Source organism: Orycteropus afer, unplaced genomic scaffold (assembly GCF_000298275.1).
Source record: "Orycteropus afer afer isolate SDZICR_OR568_19922 unplaced genomic scaffold, OryAfe1.0 scaffold00032, whole genome shotgun sequence".
NCBI classification, from domain to species: domain Eukaryota; kingdom Metazoa; phylum Chordata; class Mammalia; order Tubulidentata; family Orycteropodidae; genus Orycteropus; species Orycteropus afer.
The window spans coordinates 7,306,036-7,312,974 of record NW_006921619.1 but is presented as its reverse complement, the minus strand read 5'-3'; positions in this window follow the sequence as shown (position 1 = coordinate 7,312,974).

The following is a 6,939-nucleotide window of genomic DNA, read 5'->3' as shown; positions in this document are numbered from 1 at the left end:
AAAAAAAAAAAAAAAAAACCTAGTAACAAACAAAAAGTCCTGGCCAAGACAGCTTACTGGAGAATTCAAAATGTTCATAGAATAGCTGGCACCAATCTTACTCAAACTATTCCAGGTCACAGAAAAGGATGGAATCCTCCCAAATTCCTTTTATGAACCAAACATAACCCTGATAGCAAAACCAGGCAAAGACACCACTAAAAATGAATATTACAGACCAGTATCTTTGATGAATATAGATGCAAAAATCTTTAACAAAATCCTAGCCAACAGAATCCAACACTATATAAAAAAAAAAAAAAACCATGACCAAGTGGGATTCATACCAGGTATGCAAGAATGGCTCAACATTAAAAAATAATCAACAAAATGCATCACATAAGTGAAACAAAGAAAAAGAACCACATGATCGCATCAATTGATGCAGAAAAGGCATTTGATAAAATCAAACGCCCATTCCTGATTTAGGGGGGAAAAAAAACTATTAGAAAAACAGGGAAATTCCTCAACATAATAAAGGGCATATACACAAAGCCAACAGCCAACATTATTCTCATAGGAGACAGACTAAAAGCATTCCCTTGTAAACAGGAACCAGACAAGGATGCTTTCTTCTATCATCACTTCTATTCTACATTGTGTTGGAAGTCCTAACCAGGGCAATAAGGCAAGAAAGAGAAATAAAAGGCATTCAAATTGGCAAAGAAGACGTAAAACTATCTCTATTTTCATATGATATGATCCTATACATAGAAAAACCAAAAGACTCATCAAGAAAACAACTGGAACTAATTGAAAGATTCAGCCAAGTTGCAGGAAACAAGATCAACATAAAAAAATCAGGTGAATTCCTCTACATCAACAAAGAGATCTCTGAAACAGAAATAAGGAAAACAATAACACTTACAATAGTAAATTTATCAAAAAGAAAAAATATTTATGAATAAATCTTACATTTCATATTTTTACATTTTACATTTTATATAACAATCGACCTATATAAAAAAAACTACAAAACATTACTATGAGAAACTACAAGAAATCTACTTAAATAGAACATACCATGCTTATGGATAGGAAGACTAAACATTGTGAAAATGTCAATACTACCCAAAGCAATCTATAGATGCAATGCAATACCAATCCAGATTCCAGCAGCATTCTTTAAGGACATGGAAAAACCAACTACTAATTTTATATGGAAAGGAAAGAGATCGTGGATAAACAAAGCACTACTGAAACAGAACAAAGTAGGAGGTCTCACACTCCCTGGTCTCAAAACTTACTACACAGCCATAGTAGTCAAAACAGCCTGATATTGGTATAATGACAGACACATTAGACCAATGGAACAGAAATGAGAACCCAGAAGTAAATCCATCTACCTATAGTCAGCTGATCTTTGACAATGGGCTGAAACCCATTAAACGTGGAAGAGACAGACTCTTTAACAAATGATGCTGGAAAAATAGGATATCCATTTGCAAAAAATGAGACAGATCCTTATCTCACACCACATACAAAAACTAACTCAAGATGGATCAAACACCTAAATGTAAAACCCCAAACCATAAAGATCATCAAAGGAAAAATAGAGGAAAACTTCTTGTTGTTGTTGTGTGCCGTCAAGTCAGGCCCAACTGACAGCGACCCCTCCTTGGGTTTCCGAGGTATCACTACAGAAGTAGATTGCCTAACCTTCCTTCCGAGGTGTGGCTGGTGGATTTGAACCTCTAGCCTTCTGGTTAGCAGTCAAGGGCCTTAGGCACTATGCTACCAGAGCTCCCAGAGGCAAACTTAGGGGCCCTAACACACGGCATAATACACTATCAAGCATAACTAAAAACACAACTAGATGACTGGGACTTTGTAAAAATTAAAAATTTATGTGCATCAAAAGATTTCATCAAGAGTAAAAAGAGAAACTACAGGCTAGAAAAAAATTTTGGGCAATGATATACTGGACAAGGGACTAATCTCTAAAATTTATAGAAAACTTCAAAGCGTCAACAACAACAACAAAAAGACAACCGATCCAATTTAAAAATGGGCAGAAGACAGGAACAGACACTTCACCAAAGAAGACATTCAGGCAGCCAGCAAGTACATGAAGAAATGCTCATGATCTTTAGCCATTAGAGATATGCAAATCAAAACAACAATGAGATATCATCTCACACCAGCATTAACAGCAATGTTAAAAAAAAAATAAAAACAGAAAACAACAAATGCTGGCACGGGTGTGAGGGACTGGAACCCTCATACACTGCTGGTGGGATTGTAAAATGGTACAACCATGGTGGAAAGTGGTATGGTGCTTCCTTAAGAAGTTGGAAATAGAAATACCATATGATACAGCAATCCCACTAATAGGTATATATCCTCGAGAAGTAAGAGCCATGACACAACAGATATATGTACACCCATGTTCATTGCAGCACTATTCACAGCAGCAAAAAGATGAAAACAACCTAAGTGCCCATCAATGGAGGAATGGTTGAACAAACTACGGTACATATACACAATGGAATACTGTGGTAGTTAAGGTTGTATGTCAACTTGGCTGGGCCTGGTTGAGAGGCTGGGCAGCTGGTGATAGTTATTCCCTATGATGAGAGTGGCAATCAACTCCATGGTGGGATCTACCACAAGCAACTGAATAGCTGCTTTAGGGATGTGGTCCACTTCCTATATACAAGCAGCAGCTTTGGGAATGGTCTCTAGCTTATGGAATGCTTGAACCATGCATGTAGCCAAGTTCAGCAGCCTGCCATGCTCTGCCGACCTTGGGACTTACAATGGACTTGAATCAATGGCCTGCCATGTTGTTTGGTAACACCGGGACTGTGCCTTTTTACTAGTCAACCTTGGGTATGCCAGCCTCAGCAGCCAGCGGCTGTCTGAGTGAAGAAACACCTCCAGCTTCAGTGGGCCAACAGCAGAAGGCAGAGCTAACGCCTAAGGTTGAGGGGCTTTCACCCGGCCCTTAGAGCCTGGCACTTTGAATTCTGACTTAAAGCTTCCAAACTGTAAGAGAATAAACTCCTGTTTGTTCAAGTCATCTCATTTGTGGTATATTCCTGTCAGAGCCGCACTAGGTAACCAAAACAAATACTATGCAACATTAAAGAATAATGATGAATCTGCAAAATGCCTCATAAATTGGAAGAACCTAGAGGTCATCATACTGAGTGAAATTTGTCAATCACAAAAGGACAATTATTGTGTGAGACCACTTTTTTACCACCGCAAAAAGTTAAGGTTTATATTCAGAACTGTACTTTGAAGGTTACCAGAAGTGGGAGGGGAAGGGAAGAAAAATCACCAACTAGAGGAAAGACACATATTAACCTGGGTGAAGGAAAAGGCAATGTATAATAAAGGCAGACCAGCACAATATGATTAAGGCAGTGGAAGACACAGGGAGGAGCACGAAAGTTAAAGACAACAAAGGTGAATACTATTAGATACACAATCCTACAATAACAATGATAACAATAATTTATGACTAGATACATAGACACTCAATCTGAATAGAGGTAGGAAGCTTCTAAATTTGACAAAAGCTATCTCTACATATGTTTTTATATGTGCTTTAATTATATCCATGAATGTAGCAGAACATACAAGGGACAAAGTTATAAAGACATCCTAGTCACAACCAAATTCCTTGAGGGAATGAGTCACTGGATATAGAGGCTCAGGACCATAGTCTGAGGGAACACTAAGATCAACTGACACAACAGGGTCTACAAAGACAATGTTCTACATCCTACTTTGGTGAGTAGCAAATGGAGTTTTAAAAGCTTGTGAATGGCCATCTAAGGTGCAACTATTGGTGTCTCCCCATCTGGAGCAAAGAAGAGTGAAGGAAATCAAAGATGCAGGAAACTGTCCATAGGACTGATGGAGCACATGAACTCCAGCCTCCACAACCCTGAGACCAGAAGAACTAGATGATACCCAGCTACCACTGCTGACCACTCTGAAGGGGATCACAGTAAGAGATCCCAGACAGTGAGGAGAAATGTGGAACAAAACTCAAAATCATAAAAAGGACCAGGCTTTCAGGTCTGATGAAGACTTGCAGAACCCCTGAGACTATGGCCCTTAGATACCCTTCAAGCCAGGAACTGAACTCAAACCCCATGACTCAACTATCAGCCAAATGACAGACAGGCCTGTAAGGGTGAACAGTATTATCAGGAGGGTATGCATTTATTAGAACAATCAAGCATATGAAATCAAAAGGACAGCATTTGCCCAGGGATAGAACTAGGAAGGTGGGAGAGGAAGGAAAGGAAGGACAAAGGGAAGGGGTAGGCATAAGGAAGAAGGAGGAAGAATGCTGTTAACAATGTGGGGATTGCAGTAAATGTCATAAAACAACGCATATGGATTGCTGAATGGAAAACCAATTTGCTCCATAAACTTTCACCCAAATTATGATTTAAAAAAAAAAAAAAGTTTGTGAACAATTATCTAAGAACAACTATTGGTCTCTCTTGGTCCAGAGCAAAGAATGAAGAAAATCAAAGATGCATGGAAACAATTACCACATGAGACTACCATAAGAACCTCAGCCTATACCACTGTCAACCAGTCAGAGGGGGATCTATGTAAGAGACCCTGGATAGAGTGGGAGAACAACGTGGAACAAAACTCAGAATCATTTGGGGGGGCAAAAAAAGGGACCAGGTTTGCTGGGTCTGATAGAGCTGGATGGAACCACTGAGACTATGGCCCCTAGCTGCCTTTCAAGTCTGGGACTGAACCCACTCCTGTGGCTTCCAGACAAACAAAAGATAGGCATATGAGGTGAACATTTACACTAAGTAGATACACTCCTTGGAGAGAACAATCATGGGAGAATAGAAAGGCACAGGGACATAGCTCAGGGGGCAGCAGTACATGGAGGGAAGGACACAGGGAAGAGGTAACTATGGGGAAGAAGTGGGAGGGGAACTGTTGCATTGTGGTAAATTGTAGTCAATGTCATGAGAAAGTATATGTGAACTGCTGTATGGAAAGTGAACTTCCTCTGTAAACTTTCACCCAAATCACAATTTAAAAAAAACCTCAGCCTATAAAACACTGAAATCAGAAGAACTAGATGCTGCCTGACTACCACTGCCAGCCACTTGGAAAAGGATCAAAATTGGAGATCCTAGATAAAGTGGGAGGAAAATGTGGAACAAAACTCAAAATCAAAAAAAAAAAAAGACCTGGCTTACTGGTCTGACAAAAACTGGTGAAACCCCCAAGACTTAGTCACCCTTCAGGACTGGAACTGAACTCACTCCCACGGCTTAACTTTAAGCCAAACACTAGACAGGCCTCTGAGATGAACAATTATACCAGGGAGGGACACTCCTCAGAACAACCATGGAAGATCAGAAGGACAGTATTTGAACAGGGAGATAACTCATAGGGGCAAAAATGCATAGGAACAAAGGACACAGAGAAAAGGTAACCACAAGGAGGAAGTGAGAAGAGCTGTAAGTGTGTGGGGATTGCAATCAATGTCATAAAACAAAATGTGTATGAACTGTTGCAAGGAAAATTAATTTGCTCTGTAAGCTTTTGTTAGGAAAGTGAGGAAGTACAGAAGTTAAAGTGAAAGCAAGGAAAGAGAAAATAGCCATGACCTCGATAGATCAGAGCAGGCTTTTTTGAAGAAAAGCCTGTGAGGGACAACTCTAGAAGCAACGTGAACAATGCCAGTTGCAAAGTAGAGCCGTGCCTGGGGGTAGTGTTGCCCCCTTTTATAGGGACCTCTGGTATGCATGGGGTTTTGCAAGAGTTGCAGTTTCCAGGAAGTGGGCTTGTTTTTGACAAGGCGGGGGGGGGGGTTCTTCCAGGTGGAACTTATCCTTGAGGTTTCTCAAGGCAGGGGAGGGTATGGGGTCTGCAGGTGGAATTTATCTTTGAGGTTTCAGGGTGTCTTAGCCAAGTTTAGAGTAGCCAGTTTGGTCCTTCAACTTTCACCCAAATCACAGTAACAGTTAAAAACAAACCATGATTTGATTTTCTAAAAAAAACTATTATTTCTTGAAAACTGAAAATAAATTGAGTAAAACAATGTTTAACAATTAATTTTGCTTTTAAGTGTTTTTAGGCTGGGCTACAATTAGGTTCAATTGACCAACTTTTAAAAACCCAGCATTATTTAGCTTTGCCTGTTTAGACTAAAATAATAAATAAAATAAAATAAAATAATCAAACTCACTGCCGTGGAGTCAGATCTGACTCATAGTGATCCCACCTTGGGTTTCCGAGGCAGTATCACTAGGGAAGTGGATTGCCCAATCTTCCTTCTGAGGAGTGACTGGTGGGTTTGAACCTCCAGCCTTCTGATTAGCAGTCAAGTGCCTTAGGCAGTATACCATCAGAACTCTAGAGAAGCAAAAAACATGAGAATAGGAACAATGCTACAGTAATACTGATTATAAAAACAACAGTTTTTTTGTTTTATAGACAAGGCATTTTCCACAGTACCCACCACCTAGCATAACTCTCAGTAGGAAGCTTTGTCAAACTACATTCTTCCCACCAGGGGCCACAATCGCCAACACTCCTCCTCCCACTCCCACAGTGGAGTGAAAGGTGGAAAAAGGCTGGCAATCACTGAGCCACTGACATTACTAAGTTTCTCAAAGGCAACTGAAAATTAATTCCTGTGTTTATTTTTTCTTTCATAACATGCTCAAAACTCACTGACAATATTATCTAATTTCATCATTTTTTAAATCCCTATAATTAATTTCACTTCTTGCCACAGTTCATTTTTATATTAAAAGAATTAATATCTATAATGTGTAACACATGTGGACTCATGAAAATTGATTTTTCAAGAATTGAAATCAGGAGGCGGGGCAAGATGGCGGACTAGGCAGAAGGATTGCACAGACCCTCTTCAACAAAGAAAAGGGAAACCAA